Raw genomic sequence first — 19,413 nt, forward strand, 5'->3', positions numbered from 1 at the left:
AGTCTTTGCAGCACACATATGCATGGAAGAGAGAGTTCATGAAAAGATTTCTTGAAAAAATATGAGAGGATGGGACAGACTGCAGTGATCAGATGCAGGGATCGTCCTGATGAGCATACTATTATACCTTTTGTATATACAAGCCTTTTATATTTTTTATACCCTTTTCTACCAACCTCCCTCTTTGTTCCTCCTGCTCTCCCTTGCCCCTGCACATCCCCATGGGTTTGCAGAGCTCTGGAGTTTCCTTCACCCTCCCAAGCCAGGCATCACTTGGCCACAGTTACCCTTATTAGCTGCCAAGTCCAGGTTGATCTTCCTGGAAATGGCACCTGTAGTTTGATAGCCCACTGACTACTGTGAGTGAGAGGTTTGTTCCTTGTCATTGTCTCCCAACTTGGAAGTCTTCAAGTAGATGACCCTGCTGGAACAAACATTCCTATATTCTCATATGCCTTCTTAAATTAGTGTGGTTGAACAAACTTGGTTCTCACTACTGCCTCCCTTTCTTATTATCCCTTGTGCCTTGGAAAAGATCCTTGACCAGTAACCCCTAAAGAAGCACACATTCTCCTTCTACGTAACCTTATGTAAGTAATACATGGAAGAAAGAGAGCCATGGTCTTCTCAAAAGTATTAGGAAGGGGACTTAAAAATGGTAGGTAAGAAAAGGTGAATTATGCTCAAAATCTGTGACTTTATATAAAGCTTATATATTTAATTTTAAATACAATTACATTAAACTTTATATACCATTCTTTACATTATTCATTATCATTTGTTAAATTTTATATACCATTCTTTATATAAAGAACAAAGTATTTATTGGGGTCACTCTTAACCTTAAGTTTGCTGTCTAGAGATTCTATATCCTTTATAGATCTAACTCAGCTAACCAAGATTAGATTCAGTGGAGAGATATTAAAGGACTTACCAATAAGGTGGATTACTTGTGAATTATTGTATAATATATATATAGTTGTGTTATAATTTGTCTTAATAAGAACACTGAGAACATTTTAACTATATATGAATGTTGTTTTCCAGTCTCTCTGTCATGGGTACAAAAAGGTGTGTGGAAGAAAAATGATTCAGGTAATTTGATTTTAATTTCCTAAAGCATATAGTAAACTATGTTTTATAGAGGATATCAGATGCTTGTGCTATTTGCATTAAAAGGGATTTCCTTATTTCCATATGATTTTTTTCTGGTCTTTATCTTTTCATTTGGTACATCACTGAGGTATTATATGGATGATAAGAAAACTATTATTCTTCATGTCTAGTGGTTTATATATTTCTTTGGGGCTTGAAAAGCATCAGGTTCTTTTAGATGCCAGTAATTTCAATTGCTTTTGAAATATTTTAAACTGTATGTTTAAATTACCATGAACAATGAAAGGCAAATCAAGTGCAATAACCAGAATCTATGCATTATTCAACTGGTAGTTACTTCATCTTATACTCACTTAAAATAATAATTTTTACTAAGAGCCCTGCTGAGAATACTTGTTGATATTACCTGAAGTAGCTAAAGTGATTTTAATTTTCATATTTTAGTTTATATTTCACCAGATTTGGTATTTTCACGTACTGATCAAATTAAGTTTATGGAAATTTGTGCATGCATATACTCATGATTACAAATATCATCATGATTAAATCATTATTCTGGAATTTATTACTTATGAAGCTAAGTACTGTTCTCTTTCTATAGACATTTCTTAACGATTTGACCAATGCCTAGTATGTCAGTTCTTCTTTTTGAGATCCTTGTTTGTTCGGGTTGCCTCTGACTGCAGACTAGCCATTTTATGCTGGTTAAACTTAATTGATTTCTACCATAGATATGAGACATCAGACGAAAATACTATCTTATGATGATGGAAACAAATGATTGAGAAGGATTGCAGATAAGCTGTTTCTACAGAATAAGTTTTAGGGTGGGGGGATAGGATGTACTTTGTCATAAAAGCTTCAAGCTTATATGTCAAAGCTTCACACCCCTTCAGTTTTTCACTTTGATTAAAAAAAAAAAAAAAAAAAAAGAATATAATTCTATAATTCTATTCTAACATTTCTGTAATTCCAGTATTAATCAATGTGTATCCAGAGTCTGACTTAAACTGTGTATATGCTGAGCTTGATCCAGCAAGGCACTTAATAAAGCTGTTTAATAATAAGGAAAAACATATGAAATATTTTGAATTTTAAAAATCTTCTAATAGATTAATTCCTAGTCTTTTTTCTAATGTTTCTTATTTAAAAACATTATTTTATGCAATTTACATATTTCATGTTTTCACTGTTTTCTTTTTGCAATTTTGCTTGATAATAATGAAAATCGCAGAAAAGGAGGACAATGGAAAAGAAAACAGGAACATTTTTTTTCATCTTTTTTTTTTTAATGTGGAGACAAACATCTTTTTGAAAATTATGAGTCAGAATATTGTCATATTCCAAATTATGTTGTCCACAAAATTTGTTTAACCTGAAATAAGCATCAAAATTGTATTGACTCATCTTAGACCAAGATGACTGTTTTCACAAGTTCTACAAGCTAGATTTTTTTTTCCCCATATAGGTATATATTAATCTATTACATTGTCAACACTAATATTGAGTGACATTACATGAAAGATTCAGATCCCGATTCTCAGTCTCATCCAACACTGAAAATTCTAAATATGGAGGCAGATTTGGAAAGAAGCTCAGGTCTCTAACATATTCACTGGGACAGATACACTTAGACAGTTCTGCATATCTTGCTACTCACTGGTGACAGAGCAAGAGAGAGAATGATCTTGGAAAAATTACCTGCAATTCCAAATGCAGAATATTTTTTTTAGAATGTAGTCCTTTTTCAGTGGAGTGGAATTATGGTATAACTGGCATAACAGTTTTTGTTTTGTTTTGCTTTGTTTTTTGGTTGGTTGTTTTTTTTAACTACATCAGCAAATGTTTATGTTATGCTCTAGAATATGCTGTTTTAAATTTAAAATCAATTTATTTTTGGATATAACAGGTATAAAAGCAGCTATTGATGTTCATACTATCAATATGAATGACAATACAACATATTTAAAAGCCTCCAAATTTCATTGGCATAATATTTTCAAGTTATAATAGACATTCCCAATTATATATCAGCTCTTTGAAAAATTATTTATGGATTTCTCTGCTAATAGGCACTTCTAAATTTCATATATGTGCTGCTAATATTTACCTGATATTAAATAGTTGTTATAGATCTATTGGAAATACATGTACACATTTCTATATGTTCGACAATAGTAATCAGGCTGTATAGTAATCAGGCTGTAAAGAACTTGTACCCTTATTCATTCAGGAGGACCACAAATTATGCACATAAATTCATACTTAACATAAAACTAAAGATTTGCATACAGCTCCAGGAGCACTGAGCCAGGTCTACATAGATGCCTATTGCACAGAGTAGTCTTTGTACATGGTGACTAAAGTTATATAAAGTTATATATTTATATATATATATAAAGTTATATAGTTATATAAAGTTATATATTTATATATAATATTTACAGAAACTTTGAAATGTAATTCAAAAAAAAAAAAAGAAAGAAAGAAAACTAAACAAATGCAAACATATCCTAAAAGGTTTGTTTAATATACCTCTCTTTATTGCACTTTTTTGAGGTAGAAGGAAAAAAAATAATAATTACATGAGTGTACACATACCTATTATGTAAAAGACCTAACAGGAAGTAAGTGGGGAACTGCTTTTGCTGTTTTTTTTTTTAGGAAGCAGAATGTACTTTAGTTATTGTATGCCAGCTGAGAATTGGAGACTTAACTGTGAAACTGAAAACTAGGATGATCTTAACATGCAGTAACCCCTTACTAATGGTGGTTGGGAGAATTTGGATCCAAGTGACAGAAACTATAGGCTTTCAGTGTCATGTTACAACAGTCAGTCAGTATAATTAGGCATTAATAATTAGGCATTAATAATTAGGCATACAGTCAGTATAATTAGGCATTAAAGTCCCTCCAAAATACATTTTAAATTTTGCTGTAGCAAACTTGAAAAAAGGTATGGTCAACACAAATAATCATTGTGCCTGATGTCACATGAAGGCCAGCAATGAAATTTGTGGTTTTATCTTTGAGAACATTAAATGAGATTCAGAATTAGAGTCATGCATGTACATTAAGCCATGACACAAAGGGGAAGAGTTTTATAAAGTGAGGCTAACTGGTCAGTCAATGAGATTATATCTCTTCTAAGGAGGAGGAATCTGCATTTCTAAAAGATCAAGGAAGTGAACCAGTGCCTATTCTAATTGAGAACAGGTGGACTGTCTCTCAGAAAACTAAGAAAAAAACTTGTCTGGGGGAAAAAGGTTAAATGCATACAGACACCTGGATGGACTTTAAAGAGTATAGTTTCTCTCTCCAGGGCAATGTTCTATCTGAGTTGTAAAGTATATAAAAAGAGATTTATAAGAGTTTTGTCTCAGGAAAGTCTACGATAATTTAAAATAATAAAGATAATGAATTTCCTACCTAATCTAGTATATCAATTGTACTTTTAATACACTTCCTCTCCTGTGTTTCTATTTTGTTTCCATGATGTGCAGCAAAACAAAACATTCCTTTATTTCTGTGTGTATAAATAACTTTATTTATGCTATTTACTTATTTACCTCAGCCTAGTCTGCGTTAAGAATTGCTAGGTTCTTTATAAAATGTATGGTTGAAGATAAAATTCCCTGTCGCAAGATGTTTAAAGTTTTTTATGTATTTCAGGAGAGACTGAATAACTTCATAGAGGATAAATCCCCTGAGAAGTAATGAAAACATGAAAACTGTTTTGGGGCAAGGAATTCCTGTGTAGCAAAGACTGAAGGCTAGGAAACTGCATGTTACAAGTGTTATAGATGGTTGTCTAATTCTTTGCAGTCAAAATTACTCATCTACTTTTTGTTACAGTTAGAGACAAGGTAGTGTCATCTTTCTGATAGTTTGCATTCCCAATTCAGCAATTCTTTTGCTCTCTCTTTCCCTCCCCCCACCCCCCCACCCCCTCTCTTTTTTCAGGGGTAACCAATAACAGCAAAGTTCTCCTTGCCTGTGTATTTGACAAATAAGCAAACAGGGCAGTGCTACTCTTTACAACTATCCAGCTCTCCAGGACATATCTCAAGTATTTAGAGAGTACGCTGCATATAAACCCACAGAAACTGCACATTCCAGGTAAAAAGCTAATACCCAGGGTTTCAACAAGTGTTTTCTAGTAACAGTTTTTTAAGTTTTTTTTGTTGCGCAGCAAGGTGTTTGGGAACACTTCTAAACCCTAAGAATACCCAATAATGTCTCTTATCAAAGTGGTCAGCCTGAATACTGTTCCCCCAGGAGTAATAGGAGATTTTTTTTAAAAAAAAAAAAAAAAAGAGAGATCCAGCAGCAGATTTGTGCTTTTCCACAGATTTCAATTCACCCTTTCTTCTGCACTGTATCAGAAAGTGAACCCCATGGATTCATAGTACTATGAGTTCTTAGTCCAGCTATGCCCTAGCAGTCTTCCCTTATGAGGGTTTTTGAACATGTTTTGAGCTGTATAGTGAAGCTCAGACGCAAGCTTTTCCCAGGTATTGCAATAAACACGGAATTTATCTGGATAATTTCTACTGTAATCCTGTGAAGCAGGTGATCTTTCATGAGTGCCACTCTAAGCTGTATGATCAGTAGTGAAGCCTCACAGCTAGAAGATATTCTCCACTTCTAAAAATCACACCGTGCTTTTATTTGTAGGATAGGATTGTGGTTGAGCAAAAGGTTTGAAAGCTTCAGTCATGTACAGGGTTTATTTGATATAAAAACAAAACAAAACATACTTGATATCTCTGATAGCTAACCCTGACAGACCCAAGTGGCTGAAGAAAAGCTCTCATAACCAAATTCTTTTGTGTGAACAATTCAATTTCCCCTTCCTAGCTCCAGGGCAATTTCCTTAACCAAGACTTTCATCAGACCTTTGGCTTTACGCGGGTGCAGCAGCCCAACTAAGTGGAGTTTCTTGCAGACTGGAGACATGAAACTTCATTTGTGTCAACATAATGGCACTTATAGAAGAATGAAGTGTGCAGCACTCATGTAGCAGATTTGACTCAAAAACTAGCAGCTGTATGATCCTCAGAAGTATGTATTTTTAAAAACTTTTTCAACTGGCATACTTAAGACAAAGTTTGTAGCTCTGTGTTCAGATTGTTAAAATAGCAAGAATAGAATCATAGAATCATTAAGGTTGGAAAAGATCTCCAAGATCATCTGGTCCAACCATCCCGCTTCTACCTATGTCACACACTAAACCGTGTCCCTAAGCACCAAGTTCAACCTTTCCTTAAACACCCCCAGGGACGGTGATGCCACCACTACCCTGGGCAACCCGTTCCAATGCCTGACTGCTCTTTCTGAGAATAAATGTCTCCTAATTTCCAACCTAAACTTCCACTGGTGTAACTTGAGGCCATTCCTTCTAGTTTAATTGCTAGTTATCTGAGAGAAGAGGCCAGCACCCAGCTCCCCACAACATCCTTTTAGGTAGTTGTAGAGAGCAATAAAGTCTCCCCTAAGCCTCCTCCAGACTAAACAACCCCAGTTCCCTCAGCCACTCCTCATAGGACTTCTGTTCCAGGCCTTTCACCAGCTTCTTAGCCCTTCTCTGGACACACTCCAGGGCCTCAAAATCCCTCTTGTAGTGAGGGGCCCAGCGCGGAAAACACTACTCGAAGTGCAGCCTCACCAGAGCAGAGTACAAGGGGACGATCACCTCCCTGGCCCTGCTGGCTACATTATTCCTGATACAAGCCAGGATGCCATTGGCCTTCTTGGCCACCTAAGCATACTGCTGGCTCATGTTCAGGCAAGTGTCTACCAGCACTCTCAGATCTCTTTCCTCTGCACAGCTTTCGAGGCACTTTCCCCCAGACCTGTAGCGTTACATGGGGTTGTTGTGGCCAAAGTGCAGGACCTGGCACTTAGCCATCTTGAACCTCATCCCATTGGCCTGTGCCCATCGATTCAACCTGTCCATGTCCCTCTGCGGGGCCTTCCTACCCTCTGGCAGATCAACACTTCCCCCCAGCTTGGTGTCACCTGCAAATTCACTGAGGGTGCTCTCAATTCCCTCATCCAAATCATCAATAAAAATAATTAAAGAAGATGGGCCCCAGTACCGACTCCTGGGGAACACTACTGGTGACCTGTCGCCAGATGGATTTCACTCCATTCACCACTACTCTCTGGGCCCAGCCATCCAGCCAGTTTTTAACCCAGCAAAGAGTGTTCCTGTCCAAGCCATGGGATGCCAGCTTCTCCAGGAGATTACTGTGAGAGACCATGTCAAAGGCTTTGCTGAATTCTAGGCAGACTACATCAACAGTCTTTCCCTCATCCACCAGGCAGGTCACCTGGTCATAGAAGGAGATGAAGTTGGTCAGGTAGGACTTTCCTTTCATAAACCCATGCTGACTGGGCCTGATCCCCTGGTTGTCCCGCATATGCTGTGTGATTGCATTCAAGATGACCTGTTCCATCACCTTTCCTGGCACCGAGGTCAGGCTGACAGTCCTGTAGTTCCCTGGGTCCTCCTTACAACCCTTCTTATAGATGAGCATCACATTCACAAATCTCCAGTCATCTGGGACCTCTCCAGATGACCATGACCACTGATAGATGATGGAAAGCGGCCCAGCAATCATATCGGCCAACTCCCTCAGCACCCTCAGGTTCATCCCATCTGTCTCCATGGACTTGTGACAGTCTGGGTGAAGCAGCAGATTTCTAACTATTTCCACCGGAATTGTGGGGGGTTTCTTCTGGTCCCCATCCTAGACTTCTAGGTCAGAAGGCTGAGTACCCCAAGGATAAGTGGTCTGACTAGTAAAGAAAGGTATAGAAGGCATTAAGAACCTCACCCTTTTCCTTATCTTCAGTAGTCATGTTCCCCGCTGCATCCAGTAAAGGATAGAGATTCTCCTCGGCCCTCCTCTTGCCATTATATATTTATAAAAACATTTTTCATTATCCTTTACTGCAGTGGCCAGGTTGAGCTCATACTGGGCTTTAGCCTTTCTGATTTTTTCTCTGCATGCACTGGCAACTTCCTTGTACTCTCCCCAAGTTACCTGTCCCCTCTTACACCAGATGTAAACTCTCTTTTCTCCTGGAGACTCAGCAAAAGTTCCCTGTTCAGCCATGCCGGTCTTCTTCCAGCTGGCTCATCTTATGGCATACAGGGACAGCCTGCTTCTGCACCTTTAAGACTTCCTTCTTGAGGAGTGTCCAGCCTTCCTGGACCCCTGTGTCCTTCGGGACTGACTCCCAAGGGACTCTCCCTATGAATGTCCTGAACAATTCAAAGTCTGCCCTCCAGAAGTCTAAGGTAGCAGTTTTACTGACACCCCTCCTAACTTCACCAAGAATAGAGAACTTTTTGTGGTCACTCTGCCCCACTGAAGCCACTGGAGCTCCACACAGTTCAGGAAAACCATATAAAACTAGATCTGTAATCATCACATCTCACAAATTGAGTAAAATTACAAATAAAATGAAAAGCAGGAGCTGTCAACTTTCAGATTATTTCATCAGTGAGTAGGGTGTCTTATTTTTGGGAGCTGTGAAAATGGGGTTAAATCACATAAAAATGTAACCAACATGCTACACCGACTACTGTCTGGTATTAACTTGGATAAAAGCTAAACTGAGCTCTCTTAGTACGAAAAAAATAAGGTCAATATTTGTTAAAATATTTTTCTAGGTCATAATTTCTACTGCTTTGTGGATTCTCAAGTGGAGCTTCAGTGAAGTTGTGAATGAGTTGAAAAAAAATCAGAACTGACAAAACTGATGCTGTTGTTAATATCACAGTCACGGACATGAGAACTTTCTCACTGAGTGGTTCAAATTCACCTCCCATTTACTCTTTTACACCCAGAACTGGTTTTATTCTTGATTTAAATCTTTATGAGTAGAGTTCAGAACAAACTCCATTGTTGTTTCCTTTGTTTCTCATCTGATCTTTTTCCACTCCACCCCCTCCCCCTTTTTTTTTTAATTTCTTTCCTGTGTGATTTTGCTACTGTGCCTGCCTACAGGACAACAATTTCTTCTCTATTCCCATGTCCTGTAACCATTTATGCCTCAATTTCTGCTATTTCTGAAGTAGCCTCCTGATGCATAACTGCACAATTTTGTTAGTAGCAAGTGACAGTGAAGCTTGTAATTTACCTTCCTCAGCACATACACAAATGAACTCTCTTTATATTTACCCTGTCACTGCCCCACAGCTCACACATTGCTCTTTAAAATACCAACATGCTTCTCCCCTACAGAAGAAAGAAAAGGATTTACATATTAATTATAACTTGTCTAGTAAAATTGAAACAGACAACTGTAATTATGCAGAGGCACCATGCACTTGCACTTTACTAAATCAGTGATGAATGGAAAAGAAATCTCATGAAAATGAATTTGCAGTACATATTGATTCAGGCTGAAACATGTGACTTCATGGCATGTATGAAGAAACCTTAGTGATTCTATTAGTCGTATTGATGAGTTTCTTTAACTGCATCTTCTGTATACCTAGTTTCTGAGAATTAGAGGTTAAGTGGATTGGGTATTTAAACAATGAGCCAAACTTTCAATATCTGTTTGCTTTAGAATTAAACATACAAAATACAACATAACGACATACAAGCTACAATGTGAAGTTCTGATAAAACTTCTGATAAAAAAGTTAAGCTTTAGACTCTCTAAGGCTATTAGGGCTTCTACTAGGTTCATAGACTTGAGTATTACCCTGTGATTAGGCTCTTAAGACATTTTATCTTCTAGACTGTGACAGAAAGAGGACACAGTATCCTCTGCACTCATAGTCTAACAGATAGAGCAGATACAGCAATGATATTGGATATTCATATTGCAGTCCTTCCTTTGTTTAAAGAAACTTAAGCCATATCTTGAAAAAAAAAAAATCCTAGCAGAAAGGATGTGAGTATGAGATGGCCGTCTACAAATGAGCTGAAAATGGTTTTAAAAGAACAAAATCTTGGTGAACTCAGACTTTAGCTCTCAAATATATTTGTAAAACTAAGCTCTGCAGAGCAACATGTCAGCTCATAGGTAGAATACTATAGAATCTGTCTGCTTTCCAGGGATACTTCAGAAATGAGAAAGACATGTAACACCTTAAGTGGTAAACCTCTTGCTCAGCCCTGTATTTACAAAAATGAGTATCTCTAACCAAATAATTTTTCAGGGAAGCCAGATTTTTTCCCTTTTCCTGCTACCCACTTACTTTGGCTATATTAATATCTACAGTAATATCAAGAAACCCCGGAGAGTATATTCAACTGCGTAAAAATCTGGGACCTTGGTATATTTGGATATGCTTTGAATGTTTTGATACGGCTCACTGTCAAAATGTCTACAACATGACCAGTAAAATGCTAGGGTACCAGAAGACAAGAATGCTCCCAATAATCAGTTCACACTTCCCACTTTCATTGTTCACATTTCCCTTCTGAACTTTGTTGTTGATCATTGTATGTTGCTGGAATGCTCTTAAGAAGGATAAAAGGAGGTATTTCCTTCTGCTCCATGTCAGTAATCTGTGACAAATGAAGTGACTGGACATACATGATAGCTGTTATATCACCAAGTACAATCTAAAACAGAAAAGACAAGAGTCACCCTTGAGGCAGTCTCAAAATTTCTAGGTAAGTGATGTGGACCAACAGCTTCTCCTCTGGGTAGTCACAACCTCTGGACCCTTCCCTTCCCTTCCCTTCCCTTCCCTTCCCTTCCCTTCCCTTCCCTTCCCTTCCCTTCCCTTCCCTTCCCTTCCCTTCCCTTCCCTTCCCTTCCCTTCCCTTCCCTTCCCTTCCCTTCCCTTCCCTTCCCTTCCCTTCCCTTCCCTTCCCTTCCCTTCCCTTCCCTTCCCTTCCCTTCCCTTCCCTTCCCTTCCCTTCCCTTCCCTTCCCTTCCCTTCCCTTCCCTTCCCTTCCCTTCCCTTCCCTTCCCTTCCCTTCCCTTCCCTTCCCTTCCCTTCCCTTCCCTTCCCTTCCCTTCCCTTCCCTTCCCTTCCCTTCCCTTCCCTTCCCTTCCCTTCCCTTCCCCTCCCCTCCCCTCCCCTCCCCTCCCCTCCCCTCCCCTCCCCTCCCCTCCCCTCCCCTCCCTCCCCTCCCCTCCCCTCCCTCCCCTCCCCTCCCCTCCCCTCCCCTCCCCTCCCCTCCCCTCCCCTCCCCTCCCCTCCCCTCCCCTCCCCTCCCCTCCCCTCCCCTCCCCTCCCCTCCCCTTCCCATCAGTCTCCACATAAAATTCATTACATGATATTTTCTCTCTTCTAACAAGTTCTTGTTTTCCACTTCCCTCCAGTGTTCTCTTGCAATGTATACTACATTTTTACCCCATATGAAAATTCCCCTCAGGTCAGTGAATACATGACCAAACTGGACATTTGTAGGTCCTTTGGCACTATGCACTGAGAAGTATGGAGGCAGCTTGCAGAAGCCACTCTATAGTCTTTGCTGTGTCTGGAGGAAAGTATATGTCACTCATATCTTCTTGATAGTACAGGCCAGACTCACCTTGATCCCTGGGAAGGTGATGGAACAGCTAATCCTGGAAAACACTTCGAGGCACATGGAGAAGAAAATCATTTGAAGTAGTCAGTATGGATGCTCTAAGGGGAAGTCATGTATCACCAACCTGGTAAGCGCCTATAATGAATCACCAGCCTTATGAATGACTAGGGAGTGGGGATATTGTCTTCCTGGACTTCAGTAAGACCTTTGACCCTGTCCCCCACAACATCCTCTTAGAGAAGATGTTGAAGTATGGGCTGGTTGGGCACACAGTAAGGAATTGAAAACTGGCTGAACAGAGAGGCCACAAGAATAGTGGAGAGTGTTGCAAAGTCTAGTTGGAGGCCAGTAATGAGTGGAGTACACCAGGGGTCAATAATAGGTCCAACCCTGTTTAACATCTTCGTTAACTATCCGGATCACGGATAGCGTGCACCCTTGATAAATTCATAGATGACACAGAACTGGGGGGAGCGGCTGATTTACCAGAGGGCCATGAAGCTGTTCAGCAGGCCCTTGACAGGCTGGAGAGATGGACTGACAAATATCTCATGAAGTTCATCAAGGAGAAGTGCTTGGAGAACAGGAAAGTCCTGCAGCTGGGGAGGAGCAACTCCAGGCACCAGGGCGTGCTAGGGGACACCCAGCTGGAAAGCAGCTCTGCAAGAAAGGACCTAGGAGTCCTGGCAGACACCAAGTTGAACATGAGTCAGCAATATGTGCCCTTGCCACTAAAAAGGCTAATGGTATGCTTAGCTGTGTTAGGCAAAGAATTGCCAGCAGGTCAAGAGAGGTGATCCTTCCCCTCAACTTAGCATTGGTGAGGACACACCTGGAGTACTGTGTCCAGTGCTGCGCCCCGAAGTAGAAGAGAGACCTGGGCATACTGGGAAAGAGTCCAATGGAGGGCTACCAAGATCTTCAAGGGACTGAAGCAGCTCTCCTGTGAGGAGAGGCTGAGAGAGCTGGGACTGTTCGGTTCCCAGGCTCAGGGGGAATCTTATTTATGCCTTGAAGGAAGAGTGCTAAGAGGACAGAGCCAGGCTCTTTTCAGTGATGCCCAGTGCCAGAACAAGAGGCCACGGGCACAAACTGGAACACAAGAGGTTCCATCTAACCATCAGGAAGCATTTCTTTACTGATTGTGACAGAGCACTGGAACAGCTTGCTCAGAGAGGCTATGGAGTCTTCTCCTTCCTTAGGGATCTTCAAAAGATGCCTGAACAAGTTTTTGGGTGGCCTGCTTTAGGCATCCCTGCTTGAGCATGTGTGCGTACACGCGTGAGTTTCTGTGTGTGTGTGTGTGTGTGTGGACCAGATGGCCTCTAGAGGTCCTTGCCAACCTCACCCATTCTTTATTCTGTAAGAAATTGCTCAAGCCTACCTTTTTGCTTTCCAGAGCTACACTTGTAAAAGACAGTAGAGATACAACAATAAATTATTTGTCCAAGATAAGAATATTAAGGAAAATTTACAGGTTTATCTACCAGCAACCAAGAACCTACAACCACCTGCAAAACCTCTATTAAAAAGGGTGTTGCCTTCCCTGTGTGCTATAGATACAGTTTGACAGAAAAGAATGATCTCATTTTTAAATGTTTTCATGACCTCAATTAAAGTTTCACAGGAAGCATGGTATATGAGAATGTAAAACTGAATTGGCCCCAGTGCAATAACTACTGTGTCTTTAACACTTTATGCAGAGATTGGAGTACCAAAGTACTTCACCTATATGGCACTATCCCATATAATCTGTAGCATTTCTAAGGGAATAATGTGGGGAATTATAATATTCCTGGGCTCTATTAGTTTAAATTTCAGACTGTATGGCTTTGACATTCAGAACTGAAAGGGTTTAAAACTAGGAAATTATTACCCACACATGAAGAATAATTTGCCAAATGTCTTTTCCATATACTCTTTCCTTACATTTCTTTCTCCCTTATGGCTGGAGGGCTGTGATTAGTTGATTAGTTGTTTCTCCTCTGTTGATGATTGACAATGGTGACAGCAATGTTCCCAGAAACATCATCTTTTTTTTTTTTTCTTTCACTCTTCCTCAATTCATACAGGAGAATTGGGAAATGTGGGGAGGGGAGAATAACATATATAACATAACAAAAGCACATTCTGTTTTCCTTACTTCTGTTTGTATCTTACAGAGACATCATATTCTTCACTTTGTATAATAGGAATTCTTTTTTATAAATCTACTCTCCAGAGAAAGTATTATGAGAGTTCTTTTCCATTGTTTTTGCCTAGAAATAGACATAAATTCTGGGGGTATGTTTAGCAAATATACTCCCAGAACACTATGAATACCCGGTGCTAGGTCTTTTGAGAGGAAAAAATGGTATCGTAACCACTCCTAGAGATAGCCATTAAGGTGTTCTTTAACTTAGCATCTCGCCTGGGGAGCTTCCAAATAATATATATTTATATATATATATAAAATTAATATATATATAATATATATGTTATATATATAATTATTACTCTCTCTTATAGGTAATACGAATACTATAGAATATTAGCATGGAAATTATTTTCTTTTTAATTTTCTGTTTTCCTCCCCTTTTTGTTGCTACAGCTCTTCTAGAAATTGCTTCCTATATAGAAGATCCTCTTCACATCAGTGTGTTATCAATGTATATACCCCTAGAGCACTGCACTGTATGAGTAACTGGCTCGGATCAGCCAGGTGCTGCCCTAGATAGCAGTCTTTCCCTGGGGGCACACCCTTGTTTGTAACGTAGGCGTGCAACCTACTTTCGAAATTCCCATCCACATGCACAAACATACTCATATGGAGTTAGCCTTTTTTTCACTGAAAGAAAGACTTTAAGGAAACATCCTCTCTGAAGAATTCACATTTGTATTTGATAAGTAAACCAGTAGCAGGAGAATCTGTAATTTGTCTTAGCATGACCTGTCTTTCAGATAGACAGCCAGTAATGTTTTCTTTACTAAGCAATAACCAATCTATGATTTTTATTTATTAAGCAAATTTCTGCCTCATTGAACTATTACTTGTTCTAGACTTTCAAAGAGGCAACACAGGTCAGCTGATGTGGGAACCTCCATTCCTTTATGGGACATCTAAAGAAGTGGTATGAGTAGCAATATACTTTAAAATCACATATGCAGCAGCCCATAGAATACTCCTATACTGGAGCTTTATTTAGAAAGTGAGGGGAGTGGGGGGAGTGGAGAGGCAATTATGAAAAGCTTAAGTGGTCTTTGAACTCAGATTGCAAAAATATGTAGTCAACCATAATTTAATAATAAGGTAAGTCTTATCCTGCATGTTACTATATGTTGTAAAACTCCTTACAGAAGTCACAGGGAATTATAGCAGCTCGGTATCCTAATGTTAAGTTTCAGAATAAAAGTCACACTTAAGCTGTACTGCCGGATAGCAAAGGACATGCAAAAAAGGTGGTAGCACAAGTAGGACATAAGTAGTGTATAGACCTTCAGTACTTCTGACCTACCTACAAAGCAGTAAATTTCCTTCTACATCCTTAATCCTATACAATCCAGATCTCTGTAACAATGCCAACTTTATTGTTTTGATCATTTTCTTGGCAGCAATGTTAGAGCTGGTTAGCTGCAAATTATTCTGTCTGAGCCTCCAAACATGAATACGTTTATGAACTATAAATTATGTTCAAAGACATGTCACTACTGCCCTCCCAGCATTATACAAAGAAGTCCATTAAACTGTACATAATATGAGTTTAATGCTATTTCCTTTGATGTCAATAGAGAAAAAGTCTGACCATGTGCTTAATGCACTGGTTAGGATTTTGATGAGCATGCTTAGTCTGACTGGTATAGCATCTTCCTATGCAATCCAGGGAAAGTCAGTAGGAATAAAAATAAATAAATAAATAAATAATAATAACAACAATAATAATAATAATAAAAACACAGATGTTTAAGTCCTGAATCCCAAAATATGCATGTTTAGTGCAGTTACGTTAAACTGCTAAGTTTCTTCTAGCTAGGGTTTTGAGCCTCATTCTCTCATGTTTTAACAAATGTGTTTTATCATAAGGGAACAGGGGCATTGCCTCTTCTAGCTGCACATAGAATGAAAGTTGCAAAGTACACTACCCCCAAATTTATTAACCATTTAAGGTTCTAAAATCTTATTACAAGTCTCTGTTTTGCAGTATCTCTGAAAGAGCTGTCTCAACCCTGGAGAAAAGCGAGAGAGAGAGTGGGACCAGTGTGTGGAATTTATCTCAACTAGCTTAGTCTGATGTATTCATTAATGACTTTATAAAATATAGAGAAAAATAGGCATTTTAGGATATGATTCATCTAATCCATTTGTCATGTTTTCTTTAGGATGCTATGGCATTTATCACAGATAATGACATTTATTTCCAAAGGAGCCTAGCTCAGATGTAGCTGTCTTCAGATGTCTATACCCAGTCACACAGACCTTGCCCCTGTGATTCATAGCACTCCTGCTGGCGAAGGTAGAGAGATCTCCACTCAGCAAGCTCATGCTGCAGATTCCTATTCCTGCCTTTTAACCCATAAGGAGACAAACTGTGGAGATCAGCGCTTTGAACTCTGCCAAAGGATCCAGAAACTGAGCAGCTATTGTGATGGTGGTGGGTCTTCCACCATTACAGCCTCTGAAGCTACATATATATTGTTGACCTAAATCATGATTTAAGCTCACACTTGATTTGTAACTTTGATCATCAACACTGCTTGAAGACTAAATTAAGCCAGTGGTATCTCTTAGCTAGAAAATACAGGTAGAGGAAATGAAATACTTATATTTGAACAGAAAGGATTGACAAGAACCCATTTCCAATTAATAAAAATAGGTTGTATAGATGTAGTTGTTCTCTGACATCATTAAGATCTTTTTTTTTCTTTTTTTTTTTTTCCATCAAATACCCATCTATAAGGCAGAGAAATGAATACATCCTTTCTAGCACTTTCTTGCCTACTCTTAAAACCCCAGAAATGTCTGTTGTAGTATGTAGTTCCCGGTCTCATTGTTGTATATGGAGAATACTCATATTCCGTGTTCCTCATATTGTTTAGGAAAAGGAGATGATTTAGCAGCCCATTATATTAATTAACTTTTATGGTAATTTATTTCATTGATAATAGAGGTTCTCTGTATTTTCCAAAGTGTTAACTTTTAAAAAGTTGGTATTCATTAGGAAAACAACAACAACAACAAATGCATACTATTTATAGCTGTTATATGACAAGGAACAGAGATACAAGATACGCAAAGTAGGCATACTTGGAGACCATAGGAACTACAGGTTTTTCAAATTCTTACTCCCCTTCTGTAAACTCCAGTCCCAGTGAATCCTTCCCTGAAATTTCACATAAGTTAATATCGAAGCTGTTTTCACACTAAATTAGTTTACAACTTCGAGCTTTTCAACAGAGACCATGCGTTGTTGAAACCCCCCAAATTCAGTGATTTGTTCCAGTCCTGAAGCCTACCTGATCTGTCCTCTGGTACTGCTTTTGCATTCTACCTATCTCAAAGTCTGCTAGAAGTATTTAATTATATTTTTAACACTGTTTTTTACTTTACATGAATACTCTATTTTATCATTTGCAAAGGATTTTTGAATTCTAAAAATTCTTCTATGATAGAAAAAAAAAAAAGTTATTTTATCAGATATCTTTGTATGTCCTTCTAGCTAACATCTGCTTGTATATTGTTTTATTTCCAAAATAAAAGATAAACAGATGATATTGTTTCTTCTGCAATGTTTGTTTGCATAGGTGGGGCTTTCGTTATAAAACTTAATGCTGTGAGCATCCCATAATGAACATATATCTTGATGCTTACTGCCAAGTCTGATCATGAACCTTTCTAAGAAATTTGTTACAATAAAATAAAATAAAATAAAATAAAATAAAATAAAATAAAATAAAATAAATATTTAGCAGATAATTTTAAATACCAGATTTCCTGAATGTTTTGATATTTTACAGCAGGTCTCAGTGCCATAAAAATGTGTGCAAACTGGTTATTTGCACATACAACTATGCATAGTCAGCTGTTGATGTTCTCAACTATGGGACTACAAAGGCATATTTAATACATATTTATGCTATGGTGCCTGAAATGATACTGTATAATTGCTATATTAGTATTCGATATTTAGATTCCAATCTAACTATGCAGAAATATATCATCTGCTTGAGCGAGTTCCTTAGATCTTGTGTCTGGATGTACATGGCCATTTCTTATTTACCTGACCTCTAGAACAGACTAATAAAAGGTAAACAGATTCAAAACACTGGCTAGAACTTTGGTACCACTACCTCAGTCCCATGAATTAAATACAGAGAAAGGGAAAATAGGTAGGTGGTAACACTGAGATTTCTCACTTTCTTCATTCTGCCCCTTAAAATGATGCAGTTATGAAATGCTGTATACAAATTCTCAATTGTATCATTGTATAATCCTGGACAGGATGTAGGCCACTTCCTACAGATCTGCAAAAGGCATTTTAAAACAGCAAGTGTATCATATTATAAAGCAATGCATGTATGCATACACAATTTCTAAAGGCTGGGAAATTTGTAAAGACTGCAGACAAACGTTGAAAACAGCTACACTAATTGGTAGCATAAATAAATGACATTTTGGAGGGAAACTCATTTAATCAAGAAGGGGTCACTGATACCAGATGGGAGACCTCTGTACTACTGGAAGATAAATGAATTCTTTTCACTACACTGTCCATATAACGGTACACTATAATTAAAACTGCAATAGTTAACAACATGATTACAAAATTTGACATCTGGTGAATACGTGTATTATGTTTGTTATATTTAAGATACAGAACACCTTTTATTATTGTTATTACTTGTCTCCAAATTTTTAAACACTGCTTAAATGGAAACATTGTAAAATTCCCAGTATCAATTGCATCTCCTTGACAGCTTTTATGATTTCCTACCCTTAATTTTAATACTGTGAAATATTTTGCAGTTGTTTACCTTTCTTTGACTTTCATATAATCACAGTGCACTTTTTGCTTGTTTCTTCAAATAAACATACCTCAGTTTTTGTCTATTTATTTACAGTCTGCTCATAATGCTGCAAAGTGTAGGTTTACAGATTATTCACATTTAAAAGTGCAATATCAGTTCCATCACCATAGATGTTCAGCCTCATATTACTAATTTATTATATTTCTCAATCAATGAATGGTCAGAAAACAGTCAGTCCAACTCCATAAACAATACAACCTCCTCTGCATCTCCTCTACATCTACACATATGCAAATACACACTTTGCTTATGCCAATGGCTTTTGTTCGATTTCCTTCTGGAAGCTAATAAAAAGATTTCTATGAAAGTGGTACCCGTTGACACACTATTCCTTCAGACGCAAACCGTCAAATTTTGTGAATTATTTCAATAGCTTGGCCTCCATTTATGACCCTCAAGATACTCTAGAATCACAGAGCACTTTAATACTCAGCTATTTTCTAGAATACACTATGAAGTACTGTGACTGTAAAATGTTTGATCTTTGGTATTCCATTCTGAAAGCCTTGTCGAAGCTGTATATTAACATTTTGCTAAATAGTTATATGTAATACATAGCTAAATAATGTCTTCGCTGTGCTCCACAGATGCTATCTAACCATAAAGCACAGGACTGCCAACACACAATCATGAAAATCAATAAAGTAGAAACAGTAGCCATCCTTATCTTTTTAATACCAGAACTGCATATTCACCCTTATCTTATCACACAAACACTAGT

This window comes from Anser cygnoides, chromosome 1 (genome assembly GCF_040182565.1).
Source record: "Anser cygnoides isolate HZ-2024a breed goose chromosome 1, Taihu_goose_T2T_genome, whole genome shotgun sequence".
Classification (NCBI taxonomy): domain Eukaryota; kingdom Metazoa; phylum Chordata; class Aves; order Anseriformes; family Anatidae; genus Anser; species Anser cygnoides.